The sequence below is a fragment of the Vespula vulgaris genome, chromosome 10 (assembly GCF_905475345.1).
Source record: "Vespula vulgaris chromosome 10, iyVesVulg1.1, whole genome shotgun sequence".
NCBI classification, from domain to species: Eukaryota; Metazoa; Arthropoda; class Insecta; order Hymenoptera; family Vespidae; genus Vespula; species Vespula vulgaris.
Window position 1 is genome coordinate 6,144,145 of NC_066595.1, and position 27,893 is coordinate 6,172,037.

General features: G+C 41.1%; 1 long non-coding RNA gene across 1 annotated transcript in view; it reads right to left on the bottom strand.

The window, feature by feature from the left end:
- LOC127067068 (uncharacterized) overlaps positions 1–27,495 on the bottom strand; it is a 66,685-nt gene extending 39,190 nt beyond the window's left edge. The window contains exon 1 of the long non-coding RNA XR_007782547.1: positions 27,362–27,495. This is a non-coding gene — a long non-coding RNA (uncharacterized LOC127067068). The remainder of the gene's footprint in view (positions 1–27,361) is intronic.
- Positions 27,496–27,893: the final 398 nt, after the last annotated feature.

The window sequence follows — 27,893 nt, forward strand, 5'->3', positions numbered from 1 at the left end:
CCGCGTTACACGAACGTGACATTCGATTCCGATTGGAAAATCAGCGTGTAATATTTTCAATCGGGTTCAGATCGAATTTTAACGATCCGATTTCTTTTCCGTCCATCTTACCTATCTAAATGTCTAAACGTCTAAACTGATTTGCTTCTTATCGTTGTTAGGAAATGGGATACTTATCGTACGCGCGATTATGTTAATTTCTTCTGTCATGCGGCAGCAGCAGCACTCACCAGAGTAATACGAACAAGTTTTCATGGATCGTGTGTCGTTCGATATATTCTACAAAAGATCGTCTAACGCCCACTGCCTTTCCAGACGTATCTCGCGACGATTATTTTAAATTAATATCCACCTTTCTCCATGATTTTTCATCTCTCTCTCTCTCTCTCTCACACACACTCTCTCGCTTGCTTCTGTATAGAAAGGAGCAGTGTACCGTAAAACGATTAGCCTATCGATCAAGAACCTGATTGGCCCATTGCCTGGTTGCTCGTATTCGAAGAACAAGAGCTCATCGACGTGACCGTGGGCGTTGGTCGAACGGAATCGCGAGACACAAGAGGCCAAGGAGCAAAGGACAAAAGATGAGATCTTTTCGAGAGGCTATCGACAATTAGACGCTATTCAGAATGAAATTCAAGGACGTTTGAAGCGCTTTAAAAATGAATTGTAACTATACGTCGTAAACGAACGAAGGGAGATAGAAAATTAAGTGTTTCAAAGTGTTTCACAGTGCGAAAGAGAAAGAGAAAGAGAGAGAGAGAGAGAAGAGGCGTTAAAGAATCGGTCTTTCTTCTTCCTACTCTCGTACTTCGACATCGTTAAGTTCCTTCTAAAGATATGTTTACGTAACTACGTATCGCTTAAGAGTTTGGTACGGCGAGTCAGCCGAACCGTGAAATCGTGGACACTTCCTTGCTAGACGTAGAAAGACGTAGCGTAGGTGGCGAGAAAAGTGTATTCCAGGATGCAAATGGTTCGATCCCTAAATAGAAAATCATCGAAACAATGGATCATAATTTTCTTTAACAATTCTCTCCTTCGTTTCGTAAAACGAAAAGGCAAATACCCGAGATAATTTTAATAAAATAACTTTAATAAACTAACGATAACGATCGTATGTAATAATAAAATCGTCGTTTAGAGGATTACTTATTATATATGAACTTTCGATGAAATTAAACATCTTCCAAGGCCGGATTTCATTGATGTAACGAAAGCATAAATCGGTAAAAGGGTTTTAGTACTACTCCGTACAACAGCACTGGAGGCAAACGATTCGTTGAAATTACCAAGCTAATTGAATCTCAGATAGCAAAGATAATGGCGCGTACAAACCGCACCGGCCATCATCGCGCCGCGAGCGTCGATTATGAAATCATGAACTAGTAGGTGGTCCAGAGCTATTAGAGTTCCTGACAGCGTTTAAGTATCGCGGCTTCCCTTTTGTCCCTTTAAGTTTACGTATACCTTAACGACGAGCGATTTTAATCGTCTGTCGAGTTTAACGTTGAAAAATATATTTTCATAAAATTTCTTTCGTTTCATTCAATTATATACTTTCATACTTATTGTGTCAGGGAAGGAAGAAGAGAAAGAAATTCAAGAAAGGATGGGATTTAATTAAATAGAAACGACTCGAAACGCTTGAATCTTTCTTGAAGTTTGACGCTTGAACTTTTTCTTTACGTACGTTATATTATTTATATAGATATTATTATTATTATTATTATTATTATTATTATTATTACTACCATCATTGTCGTCGTCATCGTCATCATCATCATCATTATCATCATCATCATCATCATCATCATCATCGATCGTAATTATTAAAAGATCGAAAAGACTCGACTCTCTATGATTTAAGAAGAATACAACCGAGAGTCGAAGTAGTCTCGGTCGTCCGGTCTAGCCACGGCGAATCTTCACGGATTCCGCGTTGCGCACGATCGTGCCTTCGAACGTATTCCCGTGTCAAGAGGTGAAGGTCTAACACGGCCTTGAGAAGCATCGTGCGTTCAGCAACACGTACCTCGTCGTTTCCTCATTGCCTCTACGTGCTCGTTCCTTCTTCTTATAATGCTTTTTCGAAGCCGATTTATTTATTTCGTTATTATGCAATTGGATAATAGAAGTGTGTATTTCGAAATATTACATGGAGAGGTTCAAAATCGTTCGAAAGCGAGGAGGAGGACGAAAGAATGAAAAAAAGAATTAAACAAAAGAAAACAAAATATAAAAAAAAAAAGAAAGAAAAAAGGGAATACAATCAAAACGAATGTTACATGTTCGATCGACAAAACAAGTGCAACAACGGGAGTAGTCTACGCGTGTGTATTTACACACCAGTTTCACAAGTCTCACGACACCTCGGTTAATGTCAAAACGTCAAAGCATGACTGTCGGTCCCTTTTTCTACGCGACAGGAAATAACCGATTATTATCACCGTCGCGTATTCCGTCTATCCGTTTAACGTAAATACATGGGTAACGTAGGGTACAATTTTGTAGTATTCTCGCAGATCGCCGAAAGGCTTTTCTCTCTTCGAGACGGCTAAAAGATGAAACAGAAAAAGAAATAAAAAAAAAAAAAAAGAAGAAGAAAAAAGGAAAAAAGAAAAAGAAAAAAGAAAAAGAAACACAAGACTTCAATTTCTTTGAGATCTTTCTTTTCTCTTTCTTGTCGAGCCTCGATATCTTTCGACAGAAAGAAAGGGGGTATGTATCTCGGTGACATCGTAACACCGATTTTCGAGCCATTCAACTCGGATCTCGTCGAAGACATTGAAAGAGAACGATGAAGAGGAAGGGGGAGGGGAAGAAGGGGTAGGAGAAAGGGGAAGAGAAAGAAGAGAGAGAAAAGGGAGGATTTACGAGCGTCTTCGTTCCGTGCGGCGAATTGATTTTACCCGATTTCATGAATGACCCGACGATCTCTAGTGAACCCCACCACTTCTTCCCACATACCCTTCAATCCGTTTTTTTCTTCCATTCGGAACGTCTCTTCCTTCTTCTCGTCGCTTTCATCTTCTTATTTTATTTCTTCTTCTTGTTCTTGTCGTTCTTGTTCTTCTTGTTGTTGTTGTTCTTCTTCCTCTTTCCACATCTTGGACGACGTTACTCGAGACAGAAAGAAAATCCCGTGACGTCCTACCTCCACCTCCACCTCCACCTCCACCTCCACCTCCTCCTCCTCCTCTTTCTCTCTACGAATCCTTTTGACGCAAAAAAAGGATCGGTTCGGTTCTCTCGATAACTACCGTGCAACGTACTGGCTTACGCCGCCGACAGAAACAGAGAGGAACTGTGTGACGAGGAACGAGTTAAGCCTTTGGGAGGGAAGCTGAACGGAGTAGCAGCGACTTGGAGATAGAAAAAAAAAGAAAGAAAAGGGAAGATGGGAAGAGAAGGAAGAAGAAAAAGAGAAAGAGAGACAGAAAGAAAGAGAGAGAGAGAAGAGACGAGAGAAAGAAACGATGGACTCTTTCTTCCTTCTTTCTTTCTTTCTTTCTTTCCTTCCTTCCTTCCTTCCTCCTAGTTGGTCCACATTAATTAACCTGCTCTCTTAATTGCGCGGCTTGTTTATTGCATGGCCACGGCCATTTGTCGATGGCTGCCTTGCGCCGGCTCCTGCACCGCACACGGCTATTATCCGATCTCTACCCTTTCTCCCTCCCTCCAACCCCCTTTCTCTCTCTTTCGTGATTCTCGCTCCTCTTCGTTCTTTCCGCATACGATATACATATGTATGTATATGGGCACGAAACCGCCTTCTATAACCTATAAAAGGTAAAAGAGATCCTCCTAAGCTTTCTCCTTACCGCCTTGGGATAAAGAGAAGATATCCGGTCCTGGTACGCCTCTACTTTGCAATATGTTTCTTATTCAGTTTTCTCCTTCGACGGTATTAAAATATTCGACGAGTTCGACTCGCGCCTTCGAAAGGATAAAAAAAGAGAAAGAAGAAGAAAAGAGAATGGATGGAAAAGAAAAAGAAAGGGAAAAAAGATGGCGAGAGTACGTACGTACGTATTTACGTTTCAATGAAGTCTCAAAGGAAACGCGACGAACGGGAATCGATCGGACTTTATCGACGATCGGGAGTGGATCTACAATAGCAGGAAAGAGGCAAGGCCATCGCGACTTCACTGGCACCTGTCTAATGAAGCAATCCTATATATATATATATATATATATACACACACGCATACGCACGCATGTACGCATACATACAGACTCACATATTTATACATACGTAGGAATGTCCTCCACACACTCCAATCCACTCTCCACTACGTTCCCGTCCGACCGTCATATTCTCGTTTCTCAAGAGTGGAAGCGTTAAAAAGGAGGCCAAAGGAGAGAAAGAAAGAAAGGTGCCGGATGAGGGCTCGGAAGGATCCTTGATGAACCGACCAACGTGAATCCCTAATCACGACTCGATACTACAATTAGTAATTACGGTAGCCTCGTTCGACGCCAGGACCTTAATCGGCGACACGAGCAGCTTCTCTCTCTCTATCTCTCTCTCTCTCTTTTTCACTCTTTCCAGTTTGTTGCTCGCGCACGTACCAGGGCCCAGGGCGTTATCATAAGTCGAGTTTTTCATTGACGCCGGTAGCCGCGGGTCGAAACCGGTCCATGGAGATCGACCCACGAAGAGGCTGCTGTCGAAGGAAGAAGGCAAGGGAGAGGCTAAGAAGAGAAGACGAAGAAGTCGAGACAGAAAAAAAGAGAGAAAGAGAGAGAGAGAGAGAGACTCGACTCCACCTCGTTGCACGGCAACGACGACCTCGGATACGAGGCGAGGCTTTCCTGACCGAGTCCATAAAATGCTAAATGCTCGGTGGAGAACGACACGCGATATTCCGTCGAGTAAGTACGTCCACAAGCCGCGGGATACGTTTCTTTTTGCCATCTCGCGAGTATCAAACGTAGAAACCTCCCACCCTCGATTCGAACTCTTTCGAATTACGATTAGGTGCACGAATCAAGCATTCGTGTCCCTCGAACTCGACTAGAGATTTCCTTACCACAAGCACGATATCTTTCTCTTTACGTGTTACTTGTGACACGTACGTACGTAATACATACATACATACATACATACATACATACATACATACATACATACATACATGTATATATACATATATATATATATATCGGTTTAAAATTTCGATCATCTTATTACGTCTCCGTTAAAGAAATCCCATGAGATTAGATTCGAGAGAATCGACGAGCACCATCGCATCGCGAGCGCCGTTAGAAATAGACCGGATCGAAGGTGCAGCGAACTGTATCTGAAAACAAATGGCGATGCGGAAGGAAGAAGAGAGAAAAAGAGAGAGAAAGAAAAAAAGAAAGAAAGAAAGAAAGAAAGAGAGAAATAGAAAAGGAAGCAGAAAAAATCCATACTGGACCATTTTTCAATCGTTCTATCAAGAAATAAATGAATACGACACGAAACAGAACGAGAGAGAGAGAGAGAGAACAAGAGAGAGAAAGAGAGAGATACATAGACACAGAGATACAAAAAGAGACAGACAGAGACAGAGAGAAAGAAAGAGGAGGGGTTAAAAGATGACAGTGGAGGGGACAAAACGAGGAGGAGAAGCGAGTTACGAGAGCCGGACCTATTTTCGGTCGGCAAAATGCAAGCAGGACGATAGTGCCGTGATGCATCGCAGCATATGGCGTAAATCAAGCAGCTGCGACGACTGATTCCAGTGGTACCAACCCACGCTCGCATTATATCAGCCGAGAAGGCATATTTATTGCCACGGGCCGCCTAGATTGGAACAAATGCCGCGTTCGCTGCCGAGCCATCGCTCGTAAGCTCGTGAGAGAAGGCGCTTGCTCGCTTGCTCGTTCGTTCGTTGCTTGCTTTCTTGCTTGCTGGCGCGCGTGAGCAAGCGAGCGAGCGAGCGAGCGATCGAGCGAGCAACCGGAGCGACAGGGTCTACTACGTCATTCGGACACGTGTCGACGACATTTGCAAATCGCGCGAACGAACATTGTTTCACGAGGGAAGAGCTCTGCTCTCTCTCTCTCTCTTTCTCTCTCTCTCTGAGATCGATAGAGCAAAACGTGTCTTCGTTCGCCAGTTCGAACTCGGGAGAAGCAACTTGGACGTTGCATATATCTCGTTTCTCTTTCTCTTTCTCTTTCTCTCTCTTTCCATGTGTTTGTGTGTGTTGTAGTATGTGAGTATATGTTGAGATGTGTGTACGTGATAGAGAGATAGGGAGAGAGAGAGAGAGAGAGAGGGAGAGAGGGAGAGAGTACGAACGATAACCGTGAAAGGCCGTTTGCATTTTGCACGTACCTATCGAGCGATATGTTCTCGCACGCATGATAACGCGACGAGCGAGAGTACGATTTCTCTTATAAAGGAGAAAGAGACGTATACAGGTGGGCGGTTTTCGACATTACTTTTTTTCTCTTCGTTTCTTTTCTGTCCTTCCTCCTTCCTTTCTTCCATTTCTTTTTTCATTTGATCTTGTTTATTTCTTTTCTCTCTCTCTCTCTCTCGCTTTGTTGTTTATTTTTTTTGTTTTCTTTTTTGTTGCTTTTCATTCTGTTCTCTTTTTCTCTTCTTTTTTGTTTTTAACACCTCCAGGCACAGCGTGCTTCCCTAGCTTATACGATCTAACGGTATAACGTTCTTGTATAATCGGGATATCCTGCCGCGAAGTAGATATATAATACTTATCAAAAATTATGCGAAAGTATTCTTCCTTTCTACGAGAGGAAAGAGAGAGAGAAAGAGAGAAAGAAAGGCCTAAGTCAACGACCTTGCACCCAGCTCAACCAGCATATCTTCCAAGTCCCGTTGATAATAGCGACGCGTGTGCGAGCACGATAACGCGAGATGGCCGCGGGACAGAGACGAGGAAGTCTCGATTTGTGGTGGCAAGAAAACTCTGATTGCCACGCTGCCACGTTCATTACCGATCGGACCATTAATCTGGAACGATCCGATGGCTCCGGTGTCCGGTAAATATCTCGAACGATAACATCTTCGACTTAACATTCGTTCTACGGATCGAAGGACATAGATCTTTGATTTTTCATGGGACTCGCGACAACCGGTCGTCTGTTTCTATGATGAACGTTTCGAACGCTCGTATGATATTGAACTTCGATAAAAGCAATTGGTTGACGTCAATCCGTTTCCATCCTGTATATTCATATCTGTTCTATGGTCACACACACACACACATGTATATATACCCGTTCGATTTGAATATATATCAGATATAAGAAAGATTGTTAAAAGTATTGAATTTTTATAAAACCGATAGATACTGGCCGGTCTTAATCCGTATCTTGTTTGAAATAAAGTAGATACATATATTACAATTACGCTTGTTTGGCGTAAAGATATAATCGGAGAGAAAAGAAACGAAAGTGAGGCTAAAGATTTTTGATTTCGATCGTTAAGTATCGATCTATCCTACGACCTAATTATAAATGACTGGTTAAATGCGACAACGTAGAAATATTGTAAAAAATATGAAACATATCGCCACGCGATAATCGGTAATAGATATTCGTTGAAATTTTTCAATAATAGGTATTTTTGTAATTTATGTATACATATGTACGCTTCGTATATCTATACTTGCATGCATATACGTACGTATACTTGAGAACTCGTTGTCTTTATATTTTTATTACTATTATTCAATTGCCCTTATAAGCAAAATATGCTTACCTAGTTCCTCCGACATTTTCAGATTTATAATTCGGATACGTAATAATAACGTGCGCGTGACGATTACAAGAAAAGTGAACAAACGTTAAAAAGTGCTGATACGATGATAAGAAAAATCCTCTAAAGAAAAATAAATGAAATTGGCGAGTCAACTTAGCACGTTTCTCCTTTGGATATTTATTTCGCGAAATTAGTCATCCTCTTCCAACTTGACTTTTCTTTCAAGACAATACGCTTCGAAAACATTTTTCCTCGTTTTTATCTATCCTCCGTCATTTCATAATTCATCGTTACTAATTCTAAGTGCATATTAATAAATCTTTATAAGGATTCGAGATTAAAGATTAAAGATTATCTTTCAGTTTGATTCGTCTATTTACATTCAATAAAATCAACTTTATACGTAATCCTTTATGTATTATTGAAAATTGAGAAATTAAATGAATGAAATTTAATTTTAGCGTACAGTCTACGATCAAATGATTAATACAAACAACCATAACAACAAAAACAACAACAACAACAACAAGAACGACAATAAAATTATAGAAGGAAACTCAGAGAACGCGGTTTTAGTGGAGCTTGTGTGTCGTGTAGGCATTCAGCTTTAAAGATCTGCCGAGTAATTAGATATCCCTGGAAATACGTCAGGTGCTGACTGGCTAGCCGAGATCCCTTCGTGAGTTTATACGAGAGCACGAGCATAGAAGTGTTTCGCGCTCCTAGGAAATAAGCGATATTGGCTTACGAGATTGGAAAAGCGATAGCCTTGTCCACCGACTTGCCCGTTCTACTCGCGCGCGTTTACTTATAAAGCACGCGTGCTGTTCGCGCGAGAGAACCAAAGCACACCCTCTATTCACCTTTTCTATAACGAATTACAACATCATGGAATCCTTTCCCTTTACACCCAAAACTCTCTCTCGTTTTCCATTTTCGTGTATATTCCAACGGTAAGTAATAGAAATTTTCGCACGAGTATTGATACCACACATAGATAGATCTTTCTTTGAAAATAATAAAACGATCAGCGAATCAAATCGGTCGTCAAAAATAAGAAATAAAATACAATAAAATAAAATAAAGAAGTAAAGGAAAAAATAAATTAAAAAAAAAAAAAAAAAAAAAGGAAAAGAGAAAGAAAAAGAAAGAAAAAGATTCCGAACGAACGTTCGATGACTTCGAAAGAGACTACGTTTTCCCGTAGCGGTGGGTAATACTTTTTTCAAAGTACATACACGGACTCGCAAAAAGCCTATTCGAGGTATCGAGGATCGAAGGAGTATCGACTAACCAAGCATCTACTATACATCGAACTTGTAACCGATACTCGTGCTACATGCCACGGAACACCACCATCCTCCTCTTTTCTGAGCCACACGCACGCACGGCTTGTCGTTTAGAGTCCTCTCGCTTCGCTAGTTCCAATCTCTTTCTCTTTCTCTAGTTATATCTATCCCTTTTTCTCTTACCTCGCTATCAGCCTCCTCGTCGACACTTAAAAAGGAATATCGTGCGCGAGCAATTAAATTTGCGGGACAATAATTAACTCTCGACGAGACGCAGGCGCCTGTTAGATGCATAGAGAATTGGAAAGCAAACTCACTCTCTCTCTCTCTCTCTTTCCCTCTCTCTCTCTTTCTTTCCCTCTCTCTTTTGGTCTCTCGTACGCTTTGAATTTCGATCTCCGATCTCCGTGGTACACCATGTGTGCTACTATGAACGATTACGAAGTGCGGGATCGAGGCGACAAGGAGAGCTGCTGCTATGCGGGACCAGAATTATTGGCGAATTTGCATCTTAATGAAACTACCTGCCTACTCGTGGAATAGCACGAAGACCGCCTCGTAATTTCTTCTACTATCTGCTACCGTCCAACCCGTCGTCGTCGGTAATCACACCGACAATACAGATAAACTCTTTAGAAACGCCGTAGATCATTGATTTTATTGCCAGGAAAATCTTTCCCTAATGAAACTAGCGAAGGACATATCCCGTGAAACAAGATTACATTTTATCTTTATTTTTATTTTTCATCGCTTATCGAAATTATCTTTTGCCTTATATACGTAAGTATAATATGTACGTAATAAGCGTCGCAAGTAGAAAAGAAGAAAAAAAACACGATGATGATGATGATGACGATGATCGAGAAGATGAAGACGAAGTAAAAGAAGAAGATTATCTCTTTCCGAATTTCTCGAGACGCGTTCAACCGACGTAACGCGAGAGGAGAAATTCCGAAATAGAAGTGCAGGGAGAAACGAGCCAGGGAACCGAGAGGAGACTATTTCGGGTGAGGTCAGAGGCTGAGGTCAGTCTATAAGGCTTGGTCAGCCACCCACGAGTCCTGGAACCCTGCCAAGCGCGACACCCACGCTTCGAATCAGACAGAAACCTGCGGGAACTCGAGCAACGCGTTCGCGTGGATCGTGATCTACGTTCCTTCGCCTTCTTCTTCGTATTCACCTTGAAAACATTCGACTAGAGTATATTCTAAAGTATCTTTCATCGTAAAAGAACATCGAGAAGATGTATGCAACGTCGTTAGCGTGATACATCCAAATGGAATAATATTGAACATTAGAATTAGATTAAAATATATACGTTTTGTCAATAAGAATATTTTATCTTTTGAATTTGAACAGAGATACAAAACAAGAAGGTAGTCTTTAATGTATATAATAGATATATAAATACATACGGTACATACATGTACATTAATAAAAACGATCGAACGATCTCGGCATTTTGTAGATCGCGATCTACAAAATACCAAAGGGATCCACGCACGGCGGCGTCTTCTCTGATAACCGGCACGTGGGAGAAACAAGGTAAGAGATCGTGAGGTCCATTTTCTGTTACGTCCTGTGTACGTTCCGACGAGAGAAAAAAAGAGAGAAAGAGAAAATAAAGAAAATAAAGAAAAAGAAAGTTAAAGAATACGACAAAGGCGGAGCGAGAGAGAATCGATAGAAACACCCTGTACGCTTTCAAGCCTCCTCTTCTACATACGAAAGTATTTTACTGCTACGTCGCAATGAAATACGGTAATCACCCGGTACATGGCAGATATTAGCAACGATTACACCACTTGCGTCACCGATCTTCTCGCGTGCACTCGCGCGCGCACACGTTTGCGCGCGTAAGCGCGTAAATAAGTACGTGCCTTTCGTTATATACGAATTTCCATCGAGAGCCCCTTCCAGACTCTCTTTCTGTTACTTATCTTTATTTCTCCTTCTTCTCTTCCTTCAATGTCTTCGTATTAGTTCCTTCGTCTAACGAGACGTGAATGATGACGATATTTCGCCATTGCGAAATCGCAAAACGTTCGATGCCCGCCGTTAAAATAATTCAAACGATAATGGCAGTAGAAATTTGTTCGACGCGCACGAAAGCTCCCACGATGTTTGAGAATCGTCTTGGTGAATCGAGAAGAAAGAGAAACGGAGAAAAAAATAGAAGAATAGAGGAAGAGAGAGAGAGAGAGAGAGAGAAAGGTAAGGGGAAGGTTCTTCCCATTGTGAAAGGTTCCGACGTGCTTTCGTGAAATCGTCGTTTCCCGTTCTCGATCCGACATCAATTTGTTTCTTCGTACAAGTTCGTATAAATCGAGCGAACTGATCGATTTGTAGACACTTATTACAATATAGCGACAATAACAAAAATATTTTTTATATAGATATAGTAAATTGGTATAATAAATAATCGTACTACAATTGCGACCATTGTATCAACGTATGGAACTTGTTTATAGTATAAAGAACTAAATCGTGATTTTTACTGGTTTAGTTTATTATAAAAATATCGAAGAAAATATTCATTAATAGATATGATGATACGAGTAGAATTGAAAAAAAAAAAAAAAAAAAGTAGATTGACTACTTATCTGTCATGTCATCGAACGTGTTATGTAAATATTATTCAAAATAACGAGTTCCCTTTTTTCTTTTTGTCTTCTCGTTCTCGTCGATTTGTTTTTTACGTTCGAAAATAATTTTTAAAAGAATATTAGAGAGAGAAAAAGAGAGAAAGAGAGAGAGAGAGAGAGAGAGAGAGAGAGAGAGAGAGAAAGAGAGAGCATGTATCGCGTTATCGCGCTCGACGGTATACCTTGGAGAACAGCCAAGAAAAAAATGAGGGGTGGCGTGGGTGAGGGAAGCTGACCCGAACTCGTCTCGCGAGACTCGACCTCTCCACCTCTCTTGCCCTCCCTCTATCTGTTCACCAGATTCTCCGAAAATAGCCTCGCCCGTTTGGCTTGACGTCACCCCGTCGTCCAAACCAACCAACCAACCAACCAACCAACCAAGCAACCAACCAACCAACCAACTAACCAACCACCCTCTTCCTCCCTGCCCCAACATTTTCGGTACCGCGATCGACTTTACGGCGCATCGAAAGCATAATCGTCGTCTCTCTCTCTCTCTCTCTCTCTCTCTCTCTCTCTCTCTCTCTCTCTCGAATTCGCTAAGATCTACCTTGTACTCGAGTTCTTTTTTGAGAAAAGACGGCTGTTACGATGTAGAGACGGTACACACTAGTGAGATAAGATTTATTACGTGCGCCTGTCGCGATCTTTTCTCCTGAAAATGCAACAACGTTTTTCGATGAATACGACATCGAGAGAAAGAGAGAGAAAGAGAGAGAGAGAGAAAGTATGTGTGTGTATATATATATATATTGTGTGTGTGTTTTTATGCGCGTATATGTGCGGCCAGGTTAATTCGAGCTAAAGCATGCCACGATGGATCACTCACGGCAAAGATCGCTAAAGATCAACGCACAACGATCTAACCTATCAAAGTCATCCGTTATTTTCCAGATTAATTAATCCATCAAACTCGATATCCAACTCTCTTATATTAGAGTTCGGATATTTGCACGAGATAGATTTGACGGTAACTAGAATAAGATCCAACCGATTAGTTCGGCGCGAGTTCGGCGGAGAAAGTCGATTTCTTAAATCTGTTTCCATCTGGAACAGTCTACGAATAGCGATCGAATCGAAACTGAAGTAGGAATAGTTATCTGGTCGTATTATAGATACACATGGTTTTGTTCGAATCGATCGACGCCAACGAGCCGCGAAGAGAGACTCGGATGATGCACGATGATCGACGCGACGACGATCGATCCCGCGGTGCTTGCCGGGTCAAACGGATAGCGCAATTTCGAGCTAATGTTCCGACACGATCGCGGATCGAGATCGATCGGCGATTTACTCCGAACAGAGAAAGAGAAAGAGAGAGAAAGAGAGAGAGAGAGAGAGAGAGAGAAAAGATGCCACGAGTTATACGTGACGGTGATCTCGGTGAAACGGCTAATGGCTAGGAAGCATGGGGATGAGGGGTGGTGAAAAGGGGGGATGAAAACGAAAAAGAAAGAGAATGAACGAGCGAGTAAAAGAGTAAGAGAAAGAGAGAGAGAGAGAGAGAGAGAGAGAGTCAAAGAGAAAGAGGATCGTAGCCTGGATCGTTTCCGATCGAGAAGAGACCGGATGCATCGCTCACCGATGTTAACTCGAACCGAAGTGCCGAGACCGGGTGCTAATGGCCCGGAGAGAAATAAATAGCCCTCGTTACCGGAAAGCCAGCAAAAAGTCTTCTACCCGTGGCCATCGATGGAGACATAGAAAGTCGAACCCTTACGGCCACCCTAAAGAGTTGTTCGACTTCTTATTCATTGATACTTATTCGAATTTTTTCCCTGTTTTTTTTTTTTTATTCTCTCTTTCTCTTTCTTCTTCCCTCACCCACATTCTCTCTGTGTTTTTTACTCTACATAGTAGTAACGAGCAATCATTTCAAGTCGACATTTATACAACTAATTATCGAGTATCTGTAATCGTTTGTCACTCTGAAGAAAAAAAAGAAATAAATAAATAAAAAGTAAAAAAAGATAAGAAAAAGAAATAGAAAAAAGAAAGATATTATATTTGTGTAAATGTAAAGGTGAAAATACAAATACCAAAAGAGACGAAAGAAGAGAGAAAGAGAGAGAGAGATGATTGTGGTATGTTCGGTTGATCGATCGATCAGTCCTTTAAACGTTTATAAAAAGGATCGATGTATACACATGCGGATAAGTAATCGCTTGGACGACGTACCACAACGATGGTGCTCGAGTTCCGGTGGTTAATTAACAAGGCGGTACTCGACATACATATATCGTGAGGACGTCGCTAAAACGCACGATCGTTACGGCAGAGTGCCGTATCTATCACTTTGGGAATACGTATATCGTCTTTAAAGGTTAATAACCAGTTATTAGAACGAAACTAAAATACCGTACGACGTTTCCTCGAAAGGAGAAACGACAAAAGGGAGTTCGACGATTAACTAGGAAGGCGAAAGGCAATTTTCAAATACCGTCAGCCCGTATATCTCTTGGTAAGTGTTTGATACGTTGGTATCAAACGACGTATCTCCATTTCCTATCGATAACCAAATAACTATTCGATTCTCTCGAATGCTTTAATTACGCGAATTATCGAGTCTAACTATTAAACGATACCAAATGCCGTTAATTTAGCCGGAGAGTCTTTCTTTCTTTCTCTACTTATCTATCTATCTCTTTCTCTTTCTCTCACGATCTCTGTCCCTGAACGATTCTTCGAATATTGTACTACACATACTTCGAAAGATTAACGTCCAAGCTGTGCGAGGCTAATCCCAGCGAGCTTAGAGAACGTTCTTATGTAGGTATGTATTAAACGGGAACGACGAACGATAGGTAATATCGCATTAGACGTGGAACAAGTAATTACTTCGACGCGAACCGATGTTATATATACATATAAATCGTTGCGGCATTGTATCAGAATAGAGAGAGAGAGAGAGAGAGAGAGAGAGAGAGAGAGAGAGAGAGAGAGAAAGAGAAAGAGAGAGAGGGGAAGATAAAGAGAGAAAGAAAGAGAGATAAAGAGAGTCTAATTACAATGGCAATTCCCTTATCAATTTTTTCGATCGATCTCTCTCCCTACCCCGAACGAAGCTGCTACAAATAGTGAGGCCAAGAAAGAGGAAAGTGGGGAGGAGCGAGGTTAATGCGAGTCGATGTAAATTTCTTCGTCGAAACTCGAGCGCGGGCCCGGCCGTTTCACGATGAGATTAATTGCCGCGATCTATACGATTGGCTTGCTTACATGAAATCGGTATCGCGCGAATCCGCCGTCCTTCTCCATCCCCTCGTCCTTCTCTCTCCCCTGCTCTCCCTCTCTCTCTTTCTCAAGAGAGAGAGAGAGAGAGAGAGAGAGAGAGAGAGAGAGAGAGAGAGAGAGATCGCTCGCACGTTTACTCTTTCTCTTTCTTTATCTCACGTTTAAGCTTACACACGTATACGTGCTTCTAACGCTTGGAACTGCGAGTCGGGCAAGTTTGCGCGCGGAATATACGAAGAGACAATGCGAACATTCGTTTACCTTCGACACCGACGTGATTTACCGAGGTCTCGATAAATCGACGGTACCATAACGTGATCTACGATATTTCGTCCGACTCTCTGATATATATACATATGTATGTACATATGTGTATCTCTCTCCGTGTGTGTGTGTGTATGCCTGTTTATATATATGTGTTCGTGCGTGATTCGCATACACGCGATTCTCGTTGATGGCACGTAACACGGAGAATACTTTCCAACTAATCGAGTCCTTCGAGATCCTTTATAGATCCAGCAATAAAGAAAAACATTTTTTATTGGCTCGTATTTACTCGTGTTCATCGATCGAGTATTATTATTTCGATGCAATAACGCAAAACCTATTTCGTGTAAGATAAGTAGAAGTATCTTTCATTTGGCGTACAAAGAATATGGTTGGATAATAAAACAAGAAGCTACGTTAAGAAAGCACTTTGCGGGAAAATTCGATCGATTTGAAACGGATTTGCACTCCGATGGAACTCGCCGTAATCGCTAGTGGAAAATTGTTTTGATAATTGATTCCGTCATTAGGGCAGGCTATCCGAGGAAGGAGATATCGGCGTATGTAGATACATGAAGAGATTCAAACGCAGAAACCGCCTTCCAATAGGGAGACCGGTACAGCGACATTCTTAACTGGCTGCTTTGAACGAGAAGAATGTACAACGTGCCAAGGAAGTACGTCCCAGGAGTTGATTTTTCTCGCGTGATCCACACGAGTTAGACGAGGTGTCACTTTCGGTCCGACGCACTTTCTTTCGAATTATAAATCGTTCCTTTCCAACGAGCAATACGATAATGTCAATTTGAGTGTATTTAAATGTATACATTTAAATGTATACATAGTCTACAGATATTCATTATTAATTAACTTAATTAGATATTATTACAAATATATCATTAATTTAGTTAAATAATAATAAGTAATATATTATAATCAACGATTCTAACTTTCGTCGAAATTTCCTTTCGGTTATACCGCGAAAATATTTGTTTATTTCGAGGAAACAAAAAAAAAGGAACAAGAGAAAGAAAGAAAGAAGAAGACAGAGAAAATAAAGAAATAATAAATTTATATAATCGCGCACAAGCTCTTCGAAGAAATTTGCCGATCGAAGAAGAAAATACTCGGGAATATCTTGGATATACGCGTATAACTAAATTTTCCATCGAGTAGCAACGCACGCACGCACGCACGCACGCACGCACGATAGATACGGATCGACAGATCCGAAGAATCCGATATCGTGTGGACTTCGAAAGGAAGAGAAAAAAGAGGAGGATAAGCCCTGACCGTGGTACCGAGGACAACGCGTTTACACGGGCGGCGACATAGAGACCAAGAGAAAAAGATAGCGAGAGAGAAAGAGAAAGAGAGAAAGAGAAAAAGAGAGGGCAAACGTACATGCGACACCGGCCACAAACATACTCTACGTATCCTGTCGGCCAACGCATTAACTCGGAGCATAACCGTACGATATTATGGCCATTTCGAGCAAAAGGGAGAAAGGAGTCTTCTCGAAGTCCTGCGATGCACCTGCGGTAAGCACGAGGACTCTCCGAGTGAAAGAGAAGGAGAAGGTAAACCGTTCTGAACTTGCTCTGTCTTCTCTCTCTTTCACTCTCTCCTTTTCTCACTTCTCTCTCTCTTTCTCTCTCTCTCTCTCTCTCTCTCTCTCTGTCACCGTAGACCTTTTTGATACCAGTACCAATGCAGGATCAGCAGCACCGTCGTCGCACCACTTCCACCGTTCCTTCTATCTTTCCTTCCTCTCGCATTGGCATAAGGGCACGCGTGGGCAGGCGTGAAATACTGCCTTACGACGAACGTTTTATAGGTAGAAACGAGGCGGCCACGAGAGGTGGGACGAGGTCGGGATCTCGGCAGGCCTCCCCGATTAAAAGTACGAACACGAGGCCCATGGGTGATAATTAATTCACGGCAGTGTGCACGCCAGAGACGGTTTATCCGGCCGATCCGAACGCGCTCTCCTTCTCCTCTCTTTCGAATCTTCAAACTTTCTTCTTCATCTTTATCTTTCTTTCTCTCTCTCTTTCTTTCTCAAGAGTTTGCTCCCGTCTCTTCCTTTCTAAGAGAAAGAAGATTTAAGAGTACGGTTCACCGAGCCCTCGATGGCTCTCTTTTTTAATTGCACGGACCGTCGATCTTGATTATACTCGTACGAGAAGAATGTCGCTCGAAGGTTGGCGCAGTACACTGTACGAGTCTCATCCGTCAGAACGTATTCGATGTGAGCACCAAAAGCGACCGTTATTATACATGCAAAGGAGATGCCGGCATCGTGACCACGTCCGATGTATTCTTTCTCTTTTTCTTTTTCTATTCTCTCTTTCTCTGTCTCTCTCTCTCTCTCTCTCTCTCTCTCTTTAATCGTCTTCCATATCTTGATCTTCCCTCGTCTGTTTCTATCGCGCATATATGAACTTCCACGTCTAATGACTTCGTGGATCACTTTGTAGCTACGTACTCGATATCTCGATTGAATTCATTCGGATAGAAAGAGAAAGTGAGATGAAAAAGATTCTACTTATCGTAGATTCTGTGGCTTTTAATGGCTCGGATAGTACGATACAGTCCAACGGGTAATAATTCATTCAATTAACGATTCAATTTTTATTCATTACAATATTAATCGCACGATACGATTGAATTAGTTCGATTATTAGTTCGACTGATGATTAGAAAATTGAAAGTTTCTTTCTATATAAGTTTTACTATGTCCTTGTTGCAATTGAAAAAATTAAAACGACGTTTAAGAACGATGTCGACAAAATACTGATACATTGAATTAATTTTATCGCCCATCTATCGTTCTGATTAATTTTTAAATATTATACCGACGAAGGTGTATATACAAAGAGAAAAGAAAAAGCAGAAAAGAAAAAACAACAACAACAATAACAAGAACAACAATAAAAATAAAAATTACCACATCTGATCGTACGTGAAAATAATGAATTTAATCGTTGTATTATTAACATCTTTGTAAATAAAAAAATTAAAAAGGAAGAAAATGGAATCGTTAATCCCGATTGTCAAGAAAATATTTCAATCGTAATCGTTAATATTTCATTAAGTTAAATATCTCAGGCATTGCTGATATACGACATAATGGGAACCCATTTTGTCTCGTGTAATTCGAGACGCTTTTGAATAACGTCGTTCCGCTTAATCCTGAATGATCGTTCTAATAATTTCTCACTCCTTTCTCGTATACACACCGTTGAAAGCTCGACGAATTTCTAAATGTCTCTACGTTCTTCTCCGTCCTCCTACGGATCGATCGTAGTCGATTCATGAATTAACTGAAAAAGATTTCAATGACTTCTTCCTCCTTCCAATAAAGAAAAATAAAAAAAAAGCGAAAGGGGAAAGAAAGAAGAAAAGAAAAAAAAAAAAAGATTCCGAAGGATTTATCAAGATTGATCGAGCAGAAGGAATCTCCCTCTCTCTTATTTTTTATGTTCCTTTTTTATCTCCATCTTTTTTTTCTTTCTTTCTCTCTCTCTCTCTCTCTCTCTCTCTCTTTTTCGTAAAGAGCACAGCTCAATCACAGAGCACGGGAACAGTCGTAGATGCAAACGACAATTCGTTTTACCTCCGCTGTACGAGTCGCGATTCCTTTTTGCTAATGAAGGAATCGTCGGTTCGACTTTGTAATTAACCCACGCCATGGGCGCACAACCAACAACGACGACGGCCATGTCAATGAAACTCTCGTTACAGATATACAGATTGTCCTCTGTCTCTCTCGTACCACCTACACTCTTTCTTTCTCTCTCTCTCTCTCTCTCTCTCTCTATCTATCTTCCTCTTCCTCTTTCTCTCTCTCTCTCTCTTTCTTTCTCTCTGTCTCTTCTTTCTCAAGCAAGCGAGGCACGTCAGGTTCGAGAAGATCGTGGCTCTCGGCATGGCCCACGTCGCAGAAAGTAATTACAATAATGAATGTTTATTTTCGCAATCAGCTCAACCGCGGTAGGTAGAAACGTATACCATTCCGTAAGGTAAGCTTCTTTCAGTCTTTCTCAAGCCCTGCGGCAAGGTGGTCCTTTCTCTCTTTCTCGAAGGCGGTAGGATATCGACGTGTCTCGATTGGGATATGTTCGTTTCGTCTTTCCTCACGTTGTTTTAGTATCTTCCTCTTTATCTTTTTCTTTTTCTTCTTCTTCTTTTTCTTCTTCTTCATTTTCTTCTTTTCTTCGTTTTATTTTCTTTTCATTATCTCTTCCATCCGAACGTGCATCTATTTTTATTCGACTAGGATAAACGTAGTTTGATTATATCACCGAGGATATAACAAAATGAAATAAATAAAGGACATTGGAAATTGTAATAATAAAGTAAAATAAATTAATAATTGAGTTATAATACATTCAATTTGTCTCTATGAAGAAGGAAAAAAAAAGAAAAAGAAGAAAAGGAAAGGATGGGAAGCTCTTAAATATGTTGATTAAAATGTAAAGAAGGGAACAAGCACGTAGAGGGATCAGGAGATTTACGCGATTGCTTTATCCGCGAAGTTCGTTTTCTCTTTCTCTTGGTATGGAACTTTTTCTGGTCATTTATCCTGGGCGATCGCCGACGTATGTAAATTCGCGAGAGCCGTTAATTGCGGCGAACTTCTTTCGGGCTTCTTTTCGAAGGAGAGAGAGAGAGAGAGAGAGAGAGAGAAAAAGAAAGAAAAAAAAATTAAGAAAGAAAATAAAAAAAAAATAAATAAAATAAAACAAAACAAAACAGGGGCCCATCGCTGGAGGCATACGTTTACCGATACCTTGCAAGCATCGTGCTTACGATTGCGATTCGTTAGTGAATCAAAGTTATCATACCTACGCGTACAAAGTATTCCGAGATAAACACAAATAAAAAAAAAAAAAATGTATTCTTCGTTCTAGATAAATACATTGACTTTTGTTTTCTTTTCCATTCTCTTTCTTTTTTGTATACATTGTGATAAAAAGTCTACAGCTCGGTTTATAGAGCGATTATTAAAACTTCGATAGATTCGAAGAAAGACGTCATTTTTTATTGTTCGTCCCGAAACTTATCGGAGGACGAGATTGAAAATATAGAAAGAAAGAGAGAAGAGAAAAAAGGAGAGAAAGGGGGAGAAAAAAAGAAGGAAAAAAAAAAACAATAACCCGTTGGTTGGACCGACAGAGATAGAAAGAGAGAGAGAGAGAGAGAGAGAGAGAGAGAGAGAGAGAGAGAGAGAGAGAGAGAGAGAGGGAGAGAAGGAGAGTATTATGCGGCAAGTTCGAAGATCAATACCGGTTTTATCGTCGGCATCAGTGGCGGCAGCCACGTGTGCATCGGCGAGCATCCATTACCCACCGGTACGGCACACGGGTTTTACGTGTACTCTCTCTCTTTCTCTCTCTCTCTTTCTTTCTTTCTCTCTTTTTCCTCTCGTTCACGGTATGCAATTGTATCGATAAAACAAAAGCGGCCTATCGGCAGAGCGTACCGTACCATTAATGGTTACTCGTTTCCTCCACCCACCAGCGGCTTTCCTTCGCTTCTGTTATGCGATAATCCGTAGAGGCGGCTGCTACCGCCGCATCCCTTCGTATCCATTAGCGCGAGACAGAGAATAAACTAAGAAATTGTAGCCACCGTGTTGGTAGGGGCAATCAGCAACAGATGTAGAGGTAAAGGAAAGCGATGGCAAGGTAAAAGATAGAAATAGAAAAAAGGAAGAAGAAGGAAGGGATGGTGATAGTGATGGTGGTGAATGGAAGAGGAGCCACGTAATACCGGTGTAAGTAAGTAGAAGGAAGAATATTTATGCTAAGAAGAGACAAAAGCCCTTTGTTCGAAAACGGCGAGCTCGAGTTTGTTTTATGCGACGATGATAAGCCTAACCTAACTCTCTCTCTCTCTTTCTCTTTTTACTAGCTCAAGTCTCGTCAATGATCGTTGCTTCTGAAACGCCTGCGAGCCGTCGATGACGACGCGCTACAACGTTTAAATTTGTAAACAATACCTGATCTACGAAGTTTCTTTAAACTTCCTCCTTTATCGACGCCCACTTGGGGAGTAGCGAAAGCCGTGAAAATATTATTAGTCGTTATTTCTCCTTTTACTCTTTCTTTCCTCTTCTCTCTACAGCGACCAATCCACTCTCTCTTTTTCTCTTTCTTCGTCTCTCTTCGATCGTAGATAAAGAGAAAAAGAGAGAGAGAGAGAGAGAGTAGAGAAGATATCGGTGGCACGCAGCTCGTTTCGTATCGGCTCGTCGATACGAGAGGAGTAGCATCGTTTCTGCGAAAGCCCGAGCAGTAGCAGTCGGGTAGTAAATGTCAAAATGCCCACCACGAGCAGCAGGAACAGCTTGCCAGGACGAGGTTTGGTGCTGTATATGTCGCTGCGAGCTCCATTAGGCGAGAGTATGCGAAGAGAGAGAGAGAGAGAGAGAAGGGAGAAGAGAGTGTAGCGAAGAAGCAAAGGATGGAGAGGGGCGCTACCAGTAGTGCACCTCTGCACTATGCAATATGCATTCGAACCAGTTGCACCGGGATGGCGAGGTCGGGGTGAACGCCCAACGCCTTTAAAGAGAGCACACCGATGCGATGAGCCTCGCCCTTTTAGTTCTCTCTCTCTCTCTCTCTTTTTCTTTTTCTTTTTCTTTCTTTCTATCTTAACATATTCTGTTTCCTCTTCAGTTACAGCTTAAGGGTACACTTCCAACGAATTTCAACAAATAGAATTTTGGTATAACGTAAAGTAATAATAATAATTCTCTGGTTGGTGAAAAATATCACTTTCTAGATTTCTCGTAGATCATTGATCGTAAATCCGTTGTACCAAACGTACCATAACTTATTTAAGTTTAATTCCCGATCAACAATGCAATCATTAATTTAACGACACGCAAGGCGTTTCTTAAACGTAAACGAACTATACAGATCCAATTGGAAGTTTTCCGAGCTGTATTATCGAGCAAGACTATGATAGATACAGTCGTTGGCTGGGTAACGAAGCGTAGATATTTAAATCAAGGAACAAGCTATTAAATCAGTAGATCGTTATAAAGAAAATGTGGAGCGAAAAGAATAATGCACAGACATCCGTAAGTATGGTGGCTCGTTACCGTATCGTCGAGAGCTCGATAAAAACATGTTTCGTGATAAGGTTACGAGTAGTGGTGATCGGTACTATGACAGCGATTGTTAATTAAACAAGGCAGGTTTATCGACGATTTTCTAAGACATCGATTGATGGCGTCCTCGTAAAATTTTTGACTCGATCGAAGTCGAAGACCCGAAAAAAAAACAAATAAATAAATAGAAAAGAAAAGAAAAAGAAAGAGGAGAAAATTAAAAAAGAATAAAATAAAATAAAATAAAATAAAATAAGAAGAAAAGAAAAGAGGGGCGCCGTTCGAATCGGCAGCGAGAAGCGAAAAGCCGAAGCGAGTCTCGAGCTATTTTCTTAAACACGTCTTAAATTCCAGCTAATAATTGAGCAGCTGAACGTCTGGGCGGGGATACCGGAATTATGCAAATCGCGTCAGATCGGGATCGCGTCCTGAGGGTACGACGTCCGAGAGAAGAGGAAGGCGGGGATGCTGGCTGAGAAAGAAGATCTACGGCAAGAGGAAGAAGAGTAGCGGCAGCAGTAAAAGAAGATGAAGAGGATGAAGAAGGAAGAGAAGAAAAAGGAGAAGACGAAGACGAAGACGAAGACGAAGACGAAGACGAAGAAGAAGAAGAAGAGAAGAAGACGAAGAAGAAGTAGAAGTAGAAAGCGAAGATGATGACGAAGAAGCCAACAGTAGAAGTATCCAAAGGAGGAAGCGAAGAGTATAGAAAGAGAAAGAGAGAAGGAAGAAGGAGAAGAAGAAGAAGAAGAAGAAGAAGAAGAGGGTAGAGTCTCGCCCCATTGTGATTGCCATAGCCAAAGGCCAGAATGTGTTTCTTCGGTGGTGTGTGCATCGTCGACGTCTCATGCCGAGCCGCGAGCAAAGCCGAACGACTCCTCTCATCCTACCGTTTCGTCCCTCGTTCCAGCAACGAAGCAACAGGTTGCACAACCTTTTCCACCTGCCCCTCTTGTTTACCGGCCGCCATACACGTATACCAACACGGGCCGTCCTCTTTCTCCGCGTGGTGTCGAGGATGAGACGAAAAGAGGGACTTGCATGTTACGCACACTTCTAAGTACGTTCACACGTGTGTAATGTGTATGTATATGTCTATATATGCATGCGCAAACTTTTATACACGTATATGTGTGTGTGTATATATATGTATCAACGAACTAGTTCAAAGTAGTATACACTATACGTACGAAAAGTTTTCCTCGTAAAGAGACAAAAAACCAAAAAGAAAAAAGTAATACTATAGATGTATCCGTGAGAAGCTGAGAATACCAAAGTACTCTCTGATTTATCACTCCCGGTCTCGTTCGATCGACGAAAGAGTTATGAAGCTCGAGCTACCTCGCTTACGGAACGATTTCAATGGACGAAGAGAGAAAAGGTACAAGGGAACTTTATTCCATCGTTCCTCTTACGGAAAGCGGAGTTCGCACGGATAAAAAGGAAAAGGGAAAAAGAAAAGAAAAAAAAAATGAAAAGAAAAAAGGAAAGAAAAAGGAAGGGAAAAAAAGGAACAGAAAAAAGAAATAACGCATTTACGTAGGATATTTATCCATAGAAAACGATGGACGCGTCGTCGCGAACTTCGAAGAAAAGTACACGCGGTGGACGACGCAAGAAACGCTTTAGTGGACGCGGTTACGAGCGTTCCAGCCGAGCGGAGATGATTTTTGCGACGTCGTCGAAGCGCGACGAGGAACGTCGCCGATGACGGAAGTTTCGTATACGTGCCACACAAAACAAGAAGAAGAAGAAGAAGAAGAAGAAGAAGAAGAAGAAAGGAGGAGGAGACGACGACGAAGACGACGACGACGACGACGACGACGACGAAGACGACAACGAATAAAAGAAAAAAGATAAGGTGAAAGAAGAGGCGCGAAAATGTCGCTCGGAGATAATCTCGCTCGAATTCCGATTCGTATGCGAAGCATCAGGAGCAATGACTTTGCGTTCTTTTTCTTTTACCATCTTTCTCTCTTTCTCTCTCTTTCTCTCTATTTTATGTCGTTTCCCAACGACATTGCTTCGAAGCAGGGCGATCGTGATGATTTAAGGAGACAAGAAAAGCAAAAGAAAGTTTCCATCAGGTGCTTCATCGGTCATTCATATCAATAAATCAATAAATATATTATATATATCATATTATTTTTTCCATTATATATTTTCAAAAGGACAAATTTCCAGAACGGTGATATCGATCTTGACAAGAGAGAGAGAGAGAGAGAGAGAGAGAGAAGACATAGATAGACAGATAGATAGATAGAGAAAGAAAGAGAGAAAAAGAGAAACAGATGTATAACCTCGAGATCGAGGAAAGAAGCAAAGAGATCTCAACGCAGGCATCGTTGTTTTACGAAGGCGTGGCCGTGCCTGTATCCAAGATGGAATCTTTCTAGGACGAGGTAAGAAGTAGGAGAAGAAATTCTTCTCTGTAAATTGGAACGATTCGCTTCCAGAAGTGGGTGGGTCCGATGAGCTTCGATGTAGACGTTACGAGGTTTGCATCGTTACGTGCATATCGTTGAAAGAACTAGAGAAAGAAAGAAAGAGAAAGAGAAAGAGAAAGAGAGAGAGAGAGAGATAAATTACGAAATACCTTTACTTTCTCTCTCTCTCTCTCCATTTCTTTCTCTCTCGCACACGTGATATCGGACCATGTGCCGTACGGTGCAGGGGTCATAGATAAAAGGCCTAGATAAGGATATACCTAGGACGCGCAGGTGAACCGAGGAACGTAAAGCCGAGTCGATAACCGTTGCTCGTGCTATCTTATCTCTCTCGCGCTCTCCTCTCGGCAAGGTTCGATAGCGACTCGTTCGCTTGAACGACAAAGTTGAGACCACGTAAACTCGCGTTCCAAATTATATCGCGATTATTTTCACGTTTCCTTAACCGTTCCCTTTTTCTTTCGATAAAGAAACGTTCTCCTCTCTCTTTCTCTTTTTTTATCTGTCTTTTTCTCTCCCTCTCTCTTCCTTTTTCTCTCTGTTATTGTCTCTTTGATATATCTTTATTTCTTTTTAAACAGTTATAACGTTATTAGCTCGGAAGGTGATAACAAACGTGTCACCTCTTTTTCTTTCTCTCTCTCTCTCTCTCTCTCTCCTCTTCGTGTCTTTCATTTTTCCAAACGGAAGTATAAGAATAAGTCCGAAGAAAGCGATTATCTGATAAGAGAACGTCTGAGTCGTTCGTTGCTATGAGACGACGATTAACGTCAATAGTTCTTTTTTCATCGAAAAGATAACAGCGGGAAGAACGGCTTATTCGAACGGATTTATTCTGGCTCGTTAATTTTCTATGTCATTTAATGTATCCACGATCTTGATTACGATATTTGATTACGCGAATCGAAGATCAACGGAGAAAATCAAAGCTATCGAAGAATCATCAGTTGTTTAAATCAAATATACGAATCGTCTTTATTTTTTTAATACCAACGCTATCCTCTAATTCATTCCTATTCTTTTGCTCGAGAAAGAGAGAGAGAGAGGGAAAGAGAGATGAAAAAAATTGTCGAATAGATCGTAGACAATAGTACTTCAGAGATCATCGTCGTCGTGGTCAAACGATACGAACGGTAAAGCTTATCGTAATAAAAAGCTACGGAGGAAACGAAGTACGAAGTTGATAATGATAGACCGCGTAGATACTCGTTGCTGGTCGTCGTACATATATATATCTATTTACGTTTTCCAAGTAAGTAAGTGCTCAGATGAGTCCGATATTTTTGTAGGCACATTGATCGTTATAAATATCGTTAAATATGGCACGAATAATTTATCGAAGAATAAAACCGTCGAATCGCAATAAATGAGATCCTTTTATTTTGTAGTCTCTTTAAAATCGAGAAAAAAAGTATTTCTTAACAGGAATTATTAATAAGAACGTACGAACTTTTTTCTTTTCTTTTTTTTTTTTTGGAAACGACTTGTTTCCGATACGTAAAAAAAAAAAAAATCGCGTTAAATCGGTCGATACGTTAAAGAAATAAATCTCTTCGGATTGTTTTCGCCGTGAGTGACGTTTTCGTAATAATACAAAGTTCTCGTTATGGGGTACGATATTTCATTAGATAACAAGGAGAGTTAGCTGACTCGAGCTGTTAATATACGTAAGGAGAGACGGCGCGAGTTTCAAAAGCCTATATCGTTTAAACTTTCTCGTAGGAATGTACTCGTACGTGCGGCTACATATTCACCTCGTGTTCCGCTATCGGCAGCCTGTACTTCCGCTCATCGTCGTTGACTCCTATCTCTGTATAACCTTACGGCATAGATACATTATATAAAATTTATTCAGGGGGAAATTTTCAAAAGGGAAAGGGATCGTTATTTTCCTTTCTTTCTTACTTCATTTTTTTTTTTTTTTTAATCGATGATCCAAAAAGTTGAAACAGTTGTTACATCATCATTATCTTATTACCTACTTTTCTATGTATTTACACAGACAGATACATAGTTAACATTTCTGTATAAGACGATAAGAAAATTTCGATTACCCAAGAAGAGACTTTCTCGATCCTAGCGATTCAAAGATAAAGAGCCAGAACGTTCGGTACGACAAACGACTACACAACTACGACAAGAGCAACGTAGGAAGGAAACAGATCGCTTTTTCTCGCACGACAAAAAGCACACGATTACGTCTCGAGAAAGTGCAATGTTCCATGAGAATTTCCATCCAACTTGCTCGAAGCCGGCACGACGAACGTTCGAAGGTCCGGCAATGTACCCTTTCACGCTCAACGATCAACGCTTCATTGTTGTTAGATAGAAAAACGTTCGATGATTTTTCACGATGCCGATCGATTTTCGCAACCTGCGTGCTATTCAATGATAATGCATACCAACTATTGATCCTTTAAGATTGCAATTCATTTCGGTATGACGCTTTTTTTTTTTTTCTTTTCTTTTCCTTCTTTTCTTCGTTCGAACGACTGAACGAACGAATGAATGAACGTATGAATGAATGAATGAATGAATGAATGAATGAATGAATGAATGAATGAATGAAAGAAATGAAAGAGAAGTAAGGGGAAAAAGAAAGAAAGAAAGAAAGAAAGAAATCATTTCTCACTCACCTAATCGATGCGGTCGCCCCTCCAACGTCGGCGCGCGTCTCTTCAAAAAAGGATCCCACTGAGCCGAGCTACACTCATCGTATTTATTCTTCAACGTGAACACTCGAATTCGTTGTTGATGTTTACAACACACGATTCGTGCCGAGTGCACGAACTCGGTGTCCACGGTGGTCCACGTGATCCGATGGCTAAGGCTAGTTGGACGATCGGAGTACGGAGGGACACGACTGGATGGTCGGACGCACGTGACGCGGCTAAGAGAGAGGGAGAGAGACAGAGACAGACAGAGAAAGACAGAAACAGACAGACATAGACAGAGACAGAGAGATAGGTATATATATATACAGAGAGAGAGAGAGAAGAGAAGAAAGGAATGGAGATGAAAGAAGAAGAGTAAAAGAGCGCGAACGAGTGAGCGTGCGAGAGAGAGAGAGAGAGAGAAAGAAGGGAAGAGTTAGAAAAGATTTTCAAAGAACGAAAAAGAGATTATATATTCGTCGAACCGGCGACGACGGGACAACGATTGTCGCGG